Source organism: Ovis canadensis, chromosome 15, assembly GCF_042477335.2.
Source record: "Ovis canadensis isolate MfBH-ARS-UI-01 breed Bighorn chromosome 15, ARS-UI_OviCan_v2, whole genome shotgun sequence".
Lineage (NCBI taxonomy): Eukaryota > Metazoa > Chordata > Mammalia > Artiodactyla > Bovidae > Ovis > Ovis canadensis.
Window position 1 is genome coordinate 71,821,654 of NC_091259.1, and position 14,019 is coordinate 71,835,672.

The 14,019-nt window shown below is 50.9% G+C and overlaps 1 protein-coding gene across 2 annotated transcripts in view; it reads right to left on the reverse strand.

The window, feature by feature from the left end:
- The window catches only part of ABTB2 (ankyrin repeat and BTB domain containing 2), a 186,515-nt gene that overhangs the window by 22,422 nt on the left and 150,074 nt on the right, over positions 1-14,019 (reverse strand). The window lies entirely within an intron of this gene.

The window sequence follows — 14,019 nt, forward strand, 5'->3', positions numbered from 1 at the left end:
TCCTCCTCAGGGAGACCCCGATCTGTCCCCTTCCACAGGATCTCTGTCAGGGCTTGGAAGGAATTCCTGTCATGGGCCTCGAGCAGAGCCTGAGGGCCTCAGGTGGCCCAAGAGGAACTGGGGACTCTTGCCCCCTCCACAGAATTCAGGCGGGCCCTCCAGGGTGCTCGGGGGCAGAGGAAAGAGTCCCACAGACCCTGGTGTGCTGCTGAGCCCCTTCATCACCACAGACAACACCCCGAGGCGGTTTCCTTCTTTACTTGTGAGACGAGGTGATCCCCACCTCTCAGGACTACTGGAAGGCCAAGTGAGATGACGCATATCACACTACATGCATGGCTGACAGCCGCTCCCTCAGCTGACCCCCGGGCTGAGGTGGATCTAGTCACTTCCTGTGGCAGGCTGGGCGGCCCCGTGGTGCTCCAGGTCCTCCAGGGAGGGAGCCCCGGGGCCTATGTCACACCATGGCCATGGTGTGAGGCAGCTCCGCGGCCGGGAGAGGCAGCTCAGCAAGGCTTCGGAACTACAAACTCAGGGGGCACCTGCCGCGGGTGTTTTGTGGGCCACCAGGGGGCGCCATTCACAGGAAGGTGACTACTGCCCCCTGGTGGAGCAATATGGTGGCTCTGCCACTCAGAGCTGGTCCCTGCCCTCCCCACCAAGCTGGACTCCTGTCTGTCTGTCCTCTGCCTGTTCTGGTCTCCAACAGTGAGACCTCAGAATGCTCCACAGCCTAGCAGACCTCACGTTGCAGAGGGACCCTGATAGCTGGTCTTGGCTTCATGCCTGCAGCCCCCATCCACACCCCCCCAACTTCCTCTGATACCCTGGGCTCCTCATGCGTTAGGTTCCTGCTGTTACCATCTTTTCCTCAGACAGGCAGAGAGGTACTCTGTCCAGGAGGAAGACCTCCATCCTTTCTCCTCAGCTTCTGAGTAAACAACCTGCGGGGAATGTCCTCACGAGACTTCTCTAAGGTTTCCAAAAGCTCAGGTCATCTTCAAAGTTTTCAAAGCTTCTCTCCTTGGGGGCAAAGGATGCCTTTTATTTATTTATTTATTTAATAAGATAATCAGATGGGGTTTGTAAAAGTGGCTCATTTGGAAGTTATTTTGATGTCCTGGTTCTGGCGTTCTGAAAATACACCTAGATTTGAATCATTTCACTGGTGCACTGTGTGGTTCGTCACTCAGTCGTGTCCAGCTCTTTGTGACCCCAGGGACTATAGCCAAGCAGGCTCCTCTGTCCATGGGGATTCTCCAGGCAAGAATACTGGAGTGGACTGCCATGCCCTCCTCCAGGGAATCTTCCCAACCCAGCGATCGGACCCAGGTCTCCACATTATGGGCGGATTCCGTCTGAGCCACCAGGGAAGCCCAAAGCGTGTTAACTGTACCAACTGCTATGATGACAAGGTGGCCAAAGGCTGGGGAAGGCTTGCAGCCCTGGCCTTCAGGGACGCTTAGAACATCACCCCAACTTCCTTTCCAGCCCTGGCTCAAACCTCTCATCAGGACACACCAGACCATCAGGCATTCATGGTTCTCAAGCCCACCCTGGCTGTCCCCATCTCCTCGAAAGAATGAACCAGCTCTCATCTCTGCTCATCCAGATCCTCTTTATCCTTCAAGGACTGGTTCCAATGCCACTTCTTTCTAGAGGCCTTCCCACATCCCTTCTCCAATGAAAATACTCTTCCTTCTCCAAGATCCCTTAGAACTCTATTTGAGAATAAATATGTCTTATGTTCATGACTAGACTATTTCTCTTTAGACAAGAATGATGCCTCTACCATCCCTCTCCAAAGTATACCAGGCATAGGGCCTGGAAACAACAGATCCTCAGTTAAGTTGAATACTGAAAGGATGGCTAAGCATCAGGAATGTGGCAGAATACATCCGAGTTTTCAGTTCTGGACCAAGCCCTCTTTCTGCCCAGAAAAAAAAAAAAAATGTACTTTTCAAGGGCACAACGTAGACTAGTTAAGAGTGGGAAGCCAGGACCCTTAATGGGGAGCTTGTAGAATCCAGGAAGGAACCACAATTCATTTGTGAATTACCCTCCTGTTTATAAGATCTTCCTTGGTTGTGAACGCCCATTTGAATTCCCCCCAAATATTTTGGAATTTTACAGTTCTTATACCACAGTGCTGCAAGGTAAGCTTAGAGACATACGTCTACATATCAGTCCTTCTGATTCAAGGGGAAGGCTTTATGTAATCCACCAGCACTGGAGACTGAAGGGTAAGCAAAAAGATAGTTCACGGATGTGCCAGCCATTCTTCCCTATTGTGGCCAACAGCCAAGACAAAGAGCCAAGTGTGGCCACAAACGCTCTGAGCAGCATCTCCCAGCTGCCCTACGGGAAATCCGAGAGGGAAGTCAGGAAACCATGAAGTCTAATTAGATGGTGTCATGATGCATTCCCCAGGCTTGTGCCTCTTACAACTCGGCACGTGAAAAGATAGAGTATTGGTAACTGGTGGGCAGATACTGGGGACTGGTTCATTAAGCCTCCAATTTACCAACTTAGCTGGAGATGTGGAAAACTGAAAACTACATTTCGCAGACTCCTTTGTAATTAGACTTCACCATTAAGACATAGCTGCATGAGATCTGATAAATGGACGTGAGGCGGAGGTCCCCTTTGTGTCTTCTTTGCTTGGTTCTACCAGCAGACCAAATCATAAAACATGATTTTTTTCCCCTTGTAGAGCATTCCAGCGTCCATTTCCTGACTTCCTGAGTGCTTCAGAGACAGCAGTACTGCTACTGAAGGCAACAGCCAAACCTTCTTGACTCCAGCTTCAATCTTGAATTACAGTTTCTGGGGTCATCTCAGAGGGAGAAACCCTCCAATAGCAAGTTTTGTATTGTTCTTGGTTGGAGTCATTCCTGGAGGTTCAGCCTTAGACCTGCTCCTTGAGCCCACACGATGATTCTTTTGGCACATAATTCCCTACATTGAATCCCTTCTTGTTGAAAACACCTAGGGTGGTTTCTGTTCTCTGAATTGCACACTGATTAATATTCTCAACATACAAAAATACTCCAGGGTTAAAGCTATCACTATGCCTCTGACTGGTGCCCACTTGTCCACATCCAAGGCCACTGCAGGCCCCCAAATGATCCTTTCAGGCCTTTCTCCTTGGCCTACCCACCAGTTGACCTGTGGCCCATAGGAAAGCAAAATGATGAGCAATTCATGGACTTTCTCAATAACATCCTTCCCTTGGCCTGTGGGTTCCAGGCTACTATTTCCTTTCAGGTTATTTCATCTAGCCCATTGGGCATGCTGAGAAGCTGGCCTTCATTACTGGACATTCTGGAAAATCCCTATAAAAACTCCCATCTGTACTGGCCACGGCTGTGATCTGACACAGGGTGAAAGGACTCCAGAGGAGCAAGGCTGGGAATGATTGGCTATGCACCGTCCCCAGGGGCTCTCTGGTTCCCTTCCAGAGCAAAAGGCCTGCTTTTCTCTTTTTGCCTTTTCGCCAGGCTGCGGTTGGCCGCAAGCCACTGACTGTCCCCTGTGCTGGGCCTGGCACCTTGGACTAGTGGTTCTCAAGTGCTTTGGTCTCAGGATCCCCTTTGTACTCTTACAGATTATTCATGCCCTCAAAGAGCTTTGGTTTATGTGTGTTGTTCTATCGCTAATTACTGTATCCGAAATTAAAACAGAGAACTTCAAACCTCTGAATACACATTCTGTCAGCCATCAGAGTGATACAGTGCTTGTATGTCACAGTCTCTGAAAAACTCCCCAGGGACTTGTGAGAAAATGAGTGAAAAGGCAAATAACATCTCATTGTTATGAAAATAATGCTGACCCTGGGGCCTCCAGAGAAGTCTCTGGGACCCAGAGGGTCCCCAGACCACACTTTGAGAACTGCTGCCTTTACTGGGGCAAGGCTGCTTTCAGGCATGGGGCTGGCATCCCACCCCAGTCCAATTCTAGAATGGTGTGTGGTGTACATGCACACTCCTGGCTTAAGGATCTGAGGATTCTACACCGAATCTTCACTGGGAGAAAACCCTAGTTTCTAGAAGCCACTGAATTGAGTCTATAACCTTGGGCATATCATTACCTTCTTTGGGCCTGTTTTTCTTTTAAAGATGGGGTTAGGTTGGTGGTTTCTAGACACTTACCATCATGAGAAACCCTTTTGCTGTTATTTCACAGCCTCCATAAGATAAAAGCTGTACCTTCTGTACAGAGATCAAGTACACGGGCTCTTGAGGGAGACTGCCCTAGGTTGCAATCCATTGCACTCTTGATGAATTAAATTATAATCCTGTGCAAGTTATCTTCTCTCTCTAGACTCAGCTGTCCCATCAACAAAATGGGTATCAATAATAGGGCCACCTCATAAGACAGCCAGAAGTATGTACATAAAGTGCTTAGCACATGGTAAATTCTTGGTAAAGGTTAGCCGTTACTATCATTTTAGTGTCTGTTGATAGAGAAAATACATAATAGCAGCAAAGGCTACAAGAATCTATTAAATGCCTCAGCTCCAGCCTTCATCAAGCCCAGCCAATTCCCTCTCCACATCCCCCAACCTTCCTGCAAGTATAAACATGCAAAGCTTGCAAAAGCCTGCCAGTGAGCTGCCCACCACCCACTCCACCCCAGCTCATAAAACAGAGCAACAAACGCAACCACTATGTCGAGTGTGATCTGGAGACTATTTCTGGCGGTGCAGGGCCTTGGCCGTCAAGAATCCTAGACGGGGGAAGGGGCAAGGACAACACAGACCCAGGAGCTTCGGGGTCATGAACAAGCGAGGGCATGAGGGGGTAGGCACGGGATACTGTGAGGGACCTGCAGTCCTCGAGGGCTGCTGGCGGCCTAACCTCAGAAACACCACACATACGCTTGCAAACACATCCGGTCGGGCTGCTACTGTGACAAACAAGGCCACTTAAAAGGGTCACCAACTCCAAGCATTTCTCTTTGTGTGCATAAAATAGCAATTCACATCATGAGGAGAACTCATAAAATATAGCAAAGAAAGTGGGCCTTTAACAGGAAGTGGGGTGAGGAGGAGGAAACAGAGGCCCCGGGAGGCCCAGTGTTTCGCCTAAGGTCACAGAACCTGTCAGCAGCAACAGGGAGACCAGCTCTAAGCGTTGTGACTCAGTTTCTCTTCTCCCTCTTTAATCAAACATTTGAGCCTGAGTATATCAAGCCAACAGGCTCACAAGGCCCCTCACCAGGACCAGGCCTGCAAAAGCCATTTTTTCCCATTAAAAAAGAAATGAAAGAGAAGAAACTTCTTAAGGCCTTGGTTTTAAGAGGTCCCTGCAGCCTGGGAAAAAAAAACAAAAAACAAACCCTGTCCCACTTAGCAAGCGTATGATTTATTGGGATTACAGTCCCATAAGCGGTGTCTTAACAACATGAAACAGGAAACGCCTCCGATTTCCAGCTCAAAGCAGGCTCTGTTCTTCCTTGAGGTGGGCAGGGGCCTTGGGGAGAGAGTCAGGTTGGCAGAACTGGAGGCCTAGGCATGATAAGACCTTGTGCCTCTGTCCCCACTGGGCAGGCCAAGTCTGGGGCCAGTAGCTATGTCCCCTCTGTGCCCACACATGAGGACGGGGTTTAAGTATTCAGGCAGGCGGGTCTGGGAGGTGCCCACTGGCTGGGTAGGCCCTCGACACCCGGCCTGAGCTCAGCCCTGGGAAACCTGGGCCATGGTTTCTTAACTTCCACTGTTGACTGGGAGCAGAGGGGGGCCTTGGGGCACAGGCCTGGCTCCTGGGGCTGGGAGGGTTTGGGGAGGCCCATGATGCCTTAGGCTATCTCCGTAAGGAGATGTCTTCACCACCATCTAAGCTCAGCCCACCCTGAGGTAAGGATCCTTAGTCTAGGAAAGGAATCTCTCAAGGACCAGCCACACAGATGATGGTCGAGTGAGGGGCTGGCCAGAAGATCTCCCACCCTCAGCCCTAAATTCTTGCACTGACTTTGCCCTGCCTTCAGTGAGGGTCACTGCTGAGCCCTAGGGTGGAATGGGGTGACCTTCCCTCCAATCCTTCTCTCTTCAGGACCTTGTTCAGAAGCACACTGCCTCCACACCCCACCCTGCCATGCTTCCTGGATTGGGCCTGGTAAGTGGCACCTCAGGAACCCGCAAAGATGCCAACCTTTTCCCAATCAAGTGCCAGCTCTTCAAGCAGAGACTGCTCTGGGAAAGTCAAGGTTGGCTCTGCTTTGCCAACTCTGAGGCCCTCACCCCCAGATCCCCCAAGATTTCCGGAGGGCTGCGGTGGCCTAACACCAAGCCAAAACATCCATGGAGAATGAAACCAACATTGTCCCAAATGAAGTCAGATTCCACTCTCAGCACAAAGGACGCGATTCTAGTCTGGCTCACATCTTGGACTAATTATTTTTCTAGAATGGCTTGGTAAACCAGAGTGGTTTGGCTCAGCTTGGAGTCAGAGCTGAGCAGGCATCTCTCTTCTGACTCTGAGGACTATCTCCCCCCAACAGCCCCTTGGCCTCGGACCCAGCAGCTGACCCCTAGCAGAATCTCCACCTGGGGTCAGGTGACTTCTGTGAGAGGCAGGGCTTAGGGCTTTCTTCGGGGAAATATGCTTTTCTTATTAAAACCCATCTGGTACAGATTAGAGGCACCAGAAAAACCTCTACTTGCTCAGATATGCATATGGATATAAATTTAGATTACAACCTAGTCGTGATTAGCTGTGAACGACTTCCCTACCTCTTCCTATTGGTTGCCCATCAGGGAACCTCAACATGAGCTATGGATGGGAGGCCAATAGTGTAGCAATAGGGGTATCCTGGGGTATGCTGGCCCAGCTCCTCAGGCAGCCAGGATTACTCAGGAAACACAAACAGTTAGTGTGTACAGAGCATCTGCTAAGCACCTGGCACTGTTTTAAGCCCTTTATATCTATTGACTCATCTCATCCTCATTGCTACTTTAGGAAAAAGGTATTATTATTGTCCCCACTTTATACATGGGGAAACTGAGGCCTGTAGAAGTCAAGCAACTTGCTCTAGGTCACACACCTAGTAAGTGGCAGAGCAGGGAGGCAGTACCAGGCAGGGTACCCCCAAGATCCAAGCTCCCAAATAGTATACTCCACTGCCACCTAGCTTAGTAAGTTGACTCTGGCTTCCCATTTTCTGGACCCTACGCCACCGCTTTCATCTTGGGAATGATGAGTATTAAGCACAGATTAACCGTGTAATCTGTCACTAAGCTGGACCACATTTGAGAAGGAAGAGGAGTGCTCCTGCCAACAACACTGGGACAGCAGGCATAAGAGACAAGTGTCTCAGGCAAACACAAACACCCGGTCACCCTAGCATTTAGCACTTGGGTAAAGCACCTTGCCTGGCTCATGGGTCCCTGCAGCAGTGGGAGGCCCTCTCTGCCCACCCGCCCTGAGCCTGGTCTCCATTCTGCTCCTGCACAGCACATGCACACCAACTTGCTTCAGTCGTGTCCGACTCTCTGCTACCCCATGGACTGTAGCCCGCCAGGCTCCTCTATCCACGGGATTCTCCAGGCCAGAATACTAGAGCGGGTGGCTATTCTCTCCTCCAGGGGATCTTCCTGACCTAGGGATCGAACCCATATCTCTTATGTCTCCTGCATTGGCAGGCAGGTTCTTTACCAATAGCACCACCTGGGGAGCGCCAAAACATACACCAGTTGTAATCATTTTGCTAGCTGGCATTGGCTGCTTTGTCCTCAGACTATAATTTCTCTGAAGGCAGAGACTGCTGTTGTGCATCCCTCAGGACAGAAGCCCATGTTAGAGACTCAACTTTTGAATTTAGAAATGCACAGCATGCCTCTCACTCCTGGAGGCAGAGCCCTTGAGCTGCGAACATGTTCTCAGGGGTCTGCTCTTACTCTAGCACTCTCCGCAGGGTCCCTGAGCTCTAAGTCAGCCAGATGAGCTCATGAAACGGGGAAGCACTTCGTCTTCCATGCTTAGAGGCCTGAGCTGACTTGGGTATTAACAAATGGTTCTCTTCAGAAAAGAAAGAAAATATTGCCCTGATAAAAAGATAACCATTTCACAGGAGAATTTTCTACCCAGGAACCGCTTCCTGGGGGAACTCAGCTGACTGGGGCTAAGGCGGTTTTTCTGGGACGCTGGAGCTGTCCCAGGGAGGCAATGGCAGGTGTGGTTCAGCAGATGTCCATGTGGCCGTGAGCCGCGATTCAGGGGACACAGCCATCTATCTTTGATAACTGGGCCTGACTCCAAGGTGGCTTCTTATGTGGGCGGATGTTACAGATTCCAGTGGAGACTGCACCCCTCTACCCTCTCCCACCCAGCAGAGAGGACTCCCAGTGCTGCGAGCTTCAAGGCATCTATCTGGCCTCTCAGGCCAAGGCCCTCCCGCATGGTGGCCTGGCTGGCCAGCAGCTGGCCCAGCCGGCAGAGAATCGCTGCTTCCTACGCACCTGGAATGGAGTGGGGTGAAGGCAGGCCTCTCTCCACCTTGCTAGGGTGTGGCTCCCTTGGCCTGCCAGCCACACCCCACCCACGGGGCTCGCTGCTGCATGAAGGTGTAAGAGATGCAGAATCACCCAGGCTCAGCGTCTGTGATGGCTGACAAGCAGCCACAGTTCTTTCACCATGTGAAAGAAGTCAGACCGGCAAGCGCCTCCAGCCTGCTCAAGTACAAGCTCCTTCTTTTGAACACAACGCTTTCAAAACACGATGACGGTGCTTGTCGCCACTCATGGACTTCGGCCAAGTCAGGCTGGAGAGGAGCCTGTGGCTTAGCTGTCCTGCTCCACTTATCCCGCGGATAACTGCTGAGCAGTGGGGTGGGGGTTGGGTCTTTTATTTAGTCTCTGAATAGGTATTCCTGTCTGGATTCAGCTGGGTATCATCACACAGCATCTGCCTTCTCCCATACCCCAGAGTCTAAGGCAGAAAGGGGACCCATTCACACAGTCAGGTGAAGAGTTTCCAGAAGGGACTTTCCTGGTGGCCCAGTGGTTAGTTAAGACTCCATGCTCCCAATACAGGGGGCCTGGGTTGGGTCGCTGGTCAGGGAACTAAGATCCCACATGCCACCGCTAAAACATGTCACACACAGCAATGAAGATCACAAGTGCTGAAACTAAGACCCAGCACACCCAAACCAGTCAATCAACCAATCAGTCCAATGGCTCAAGTGGTAAAGAATCCACCTGTAGTGCAGGAGACACAAGAGTTCGATCCCTGGGTCAGGAAGATCTCTTGGAGGAGGAAATGGCAACTCACTCCAGTATCCTTGTCTGGAAAGTCCCATGGACAGAGGAGCCTGGCCGGCTACAGTCCACGGGGTTGCAAAGAGTTGGATGCAACTGAGCACGTGATGAAAGGATTTAAAAAAAAAAAGTTCCCAGAAACTTCTAGGAGGAGGTAGGGGCATGTCTGTTGAGGCCTGGCAGAGAAGCACATGTGTAAAGGGAACATTCCCAACTGGTTACCAGTGAATTTGACCTGTACTGTAGAGGCAGTGCACTCCAACTCAGTCAGAGAAAAAGGTTCCCAGCACTTGTTCAGGCTTTCTGTACCCCCAGCCCAACTGCAGCTTCAGGGAAGATGCTGGCCTGGGCAGTAAAGCAGTAGAGCCACATTGCGAAGATTTGCTGAGGGCCTACTATGTGCCAAGTAAGCATCAGGCCATTCTGCAAACTTTACCCTCTAACAGCTACCCTGTAAGGGAGGTATAACTATTAGTCTGCGTTTTACAAATGTGAACACCAAGGCTTTGAGAGGTTTGGACACATTTCCAAGGTCACACAGCTAGCCAGTGGGGAGCTGTCTGGCTCTAAAGCGAAAGACTCCTACGTCTTTCCAGAGACCAAACTGTCATGCATGAAACGCTCTGAGCCCCTGGCCAGCGGAGAACTGGAAGGCAGGCACGAGGGGAAAAGAGTTACCACAGTGCGCCCACAGGCCTGCTGTGCCCACCGCCTCATCAGCACTGAAGGCAGGAGGGATTGGGGTGCTGGGCTGGGGCCCAAAGCCCCAAGGGAACACTCTGGACCCCTTAAGAGCCTTCTGTCCCCAAATCGGAAATATGAAAACAGCTAAGGAGGCGGCCGTCAGAGGCGCTGGGCTTGCGGGAGGAGGGAGGTATGGGAGCTGGCTGGCAGGCAAGTAGGAGCAGGCCAGAGCCCGCCCATGTGACTGTAGACATCGCCTGAGCTCTATCCTGCCCCATCCCCAGGGGTCTGGAAAGTCCATGCTCAGCCTCGGAAGCTGCCTTCTTTGAGAAAGCAAACTCCATTCCCTGGAGTTGGGACTTCCCAGCACCGAGGCTCTCTCGGGGAGCCTGGCGATGCTGTCGACAAAGGGGATTGTGGCTACATGTTATAAAAACATCCCTGGGCCTGGCAGTTCCCGGTCCTCTCCTTCCCGGTGGGACCGGTGGGCGCAACAATGGGACAGGAAGTCATACGCAACAGGCAGCCCCTGGGGCACCTGTCAACGGCTGGGCTGGGATCCTGTCTCCAGCCTCTGTTATCTGGCACTGCTACTTCCTCTGTCTGCCCCCTATCCCTGGCTCACTCCTTCTCGAAAGCTGGATGGATGCCCACCTGTGCTGGCCACCCAGAGCCAGCAAACTCAAGCTTGTTGGGGGAAGAGGCCCCGAGAAGTTGAGAGCGGGCAGCCCAAGTCACAGGAGGTGCTGATGGAGGGACCAGCTTCCAGGGTCTTGTTCTCTCTCCCCTGGAAGGCGGGAGGGAGGTATTGCCTGTGATACTATGAATTCACTGTAGCCTTATCATTGGCTTTCCCTGTCTGAGCTCTGAGCTGTCTCTTTCTAGCTGTGACTTTGGGTGTCCGTCTTGCCCTCTGCTGCGGGAGAAGGCCTCAGTCTGCGCCTTCCTTCAAGAGCTTCCCTCGAGAGCTTGTGAGGAACTGCTAGACAGCTGTGGTTATAAAGTGCTTTATAAGCCATAAAACTGTCCAGGACTTCCCTGGCGGTCCAGCGGTTAAGAATTTGCCTGCCGATGCAGGGGACACAGGTTTGACCCCTGGTCCTGGAAGATCCCACATGCCATAGGGCAGCTAAGCCTGTGAGCTGCAACTACGGAAGCCCATCACAGCCTAGAGCCTGTACTCTGCAGCAAGAGGAACCACCACAAACAGCAGCCCGTGCCCTGCAACTAGAGAGTAGCCCTGGCTTGCTGCAACTAGAGAAAGCTTGAACCCAGCAATGAGACCCAATGCAGCCAAAAATAACAGTAAATATAAAAAAAAAAAGTTTTGTCCAGATGTTTGTGAAGTGAAAGTTGCTCAGTCGTGTCCGACTCTTTGTGACCCCATGGACTATACAGTCCATGGAATTCTCCAGGCCAGAATACTAGAGTGGCTAGCCTTTCCCTTCTCCAAAGGGTCTTCCCAACCGAGGGATTGAACCCAGGTCTCCCGCATTGCAGGCAGATTCTTTATCAGCTGAGTCCCCAGGGACGCCCCCAGATGCTTGTAGCCCATGTAAATATCTATCAGTTCACACCACTTCCACACGTAACACTTGTCGGTGGCAGCCTATCCTGCATAGGCACTGGGACCAAACCAGCAAGCGAGGGGCCTGGGACACAAGTACACCACTGACTTTGGAGCATCTGACTTGCTGCTCGGTTTGCGAACCAATGGGTGGATGAAGTCCAGTTTCTAGAGTTCTTTGAAATTCTTGGATGGTGGGTTGTGATAAATCCAAAGTTTGTACATATTTCTGTTCAAAACAGTCCTCAGTGAGCTAGTCCTTTGGCCCATCTGGTCTACCTCATCTTTGTCACTTGCCTGGTTCACTGGCTACTGTCAGGGGGAGTTAAAAGGGAATTAAAGGCAGAGACTGAAGGAGGTATATATGAGAGGAAAAGAAAACAAGCATTTTGAGAAGATGTGATTTTTAAAATCACCATTGTTTGGGGTTATTTAAGCATTAAACACGATTTAGTTATGAGTCCTTTCACAGGTTTATGAAAATAGTAATTATACAGCTAATAGCAGCTACCATGTATGAAGACTTACTCTGTGCTAAGTCCTTTCAATGGATTACCTCATTGGATCCATACAAAAACCTTGGCAAGCAGATCAAGCCATTTTTCATGAAAATCTGGGGAAACTGAGGCCTGATAAATTAATGTGCCCATAGTCACACAGCTCATCAACAGCAGAGCAGAGACCCCAGGGATGGTCTTTCTGACTCCATAAGTCCAACCTTTAGGCTCTATAGCCTATTTCACTGAACAAAATACTTAACTGCTTACTCTGTGCCAGGGAATGTTCTATGCGCTAGAGTCACAGGGGTTACACTGACCTTTGGGCGTTTACCTTCTAGAGGGGTGAGAAGAGGGCAGAAAAGGAAGTAAGCAAATACATAGACAAGGTAGCTTCAGACAGAGGAGGGTGCTTGGAGGAAAATAAAAAGGAGACAGAAGGATGGGGAATGACTAGGGGTGGGAGGGATGGCTCCCTGTGTGCATGGCAGACCGCAGACAAGTGGCTTCAGAGGTCCCTGGACACACCAGCTTGAGGAGCGCATGGAGAAAAGTACTTAATCCACCCAATAGCTATTTTTATTTCTTTTACTTCCATTCTGGGTAAACAGATGGAAATTTAATGCACAAAGGGCGGGGGGGTAGAAAGAAAAGAGCTTAACATTGCAAATCTTCTTGAAATGGTATTTAAGGGAACCGCAAGTCAGGAGTACAAAGCCATCACTGCCATCATCTCTATTATTTGATAAGAAAACACTTTCGCAAGCTGAGCAAAAGATTAACGAGCCCATTTCTTCAGACTGAACACTCAGCCTGTCTGCGGGTGCCTCCTATTTATGTAAAGTGCTCATCCGAGGGGAAACAGCCCCCTCCTGCATCCGGACTGGAACAAAGAAGGGCCTCTCCTCACTGTGGGCTTCATGTGTCATGGGGATTGGGAGCCCTGCCCCAGGATTTTGAGGCTCCCCCAGGAAGCAGGTACTGCTGGGATCTTCACTCTACACAGGAGGAAACCAGGGCTCAGAAGGTAAGGAGACGTGTTCGGATCACGTAGCTAGAGGAGGAGGGGCTGGCTTGATCCTCACACACCCTTGAGAATGCAGGTCTCCACGAGAAAACCACTCAAGTCCCACCTAGAAGCATCTACCTAGGCAAACAACAACCAGTGATGACTTAAAAACACACACATACCCCTATTCTGTGTTTGAAAAAAATGTAGATCCAGACTTCCCTGGTTGTCCAGGTCCTGGTGGTTAAGAATCCACCTGCCAATATAGGGGCCACAGATTCGATCCCTGGTCTGGAAAGATGCCATGTGCCACAGAGCGACTAAGCCTGTGCACAAAATCTGCTGAAGCTAGCATGCTCTAGAGCCTGAGGGCTGCAGTGACTGAGCCTTCGCGCCCACCTACTGCCTGTGGCTGCAGCCGGAGAAGCCACTGAAATGAGAAGCCTGTGCAACAGAGTGGCCCCATGTGCCGCAGCTAGAGAAAGCCTGCACACAGCGACGAAGGCCCCGTGTAGCCAAAAAACAGAGACGCATGTCGGTCACAAAATACACACTGTGAAGCAACAAAACCCCTCCGTGACTTCTGCTGCCTACACCCCATCTGTCCCAGTGTCCTGCGGGCTGGTCTTTAAGGCCCAGTTAGAAGCCCAGTCTGTTCTAACATGCCCACCCCCCTCCAAGGATACCAGCCTTCTCCAAGATCCTCTGGAACAGGATGGTGAGTATGATGATGAAGAAGAAGGGAAAGAAAATGATGATGACTGACACAAACTGTGTGCCAAACGTTAATATTTCGCACATACTAACTCAATCCCCACGACATTTCCAGGCAGTCTGCACTCCTGGTCCTGGGCTGAGAAGAAACTGAGGCATAGAGGCTAAATGACCGAGGCCACCAGCTCGTAAGTAACACAGCTGGGATTGAATCCAGGCCAGTGGCAGGCCCTGAGAGCTGATCTAACGAAGTACCAGACAATCAAGCTTCCTGTAACACTATTTGCTGGCT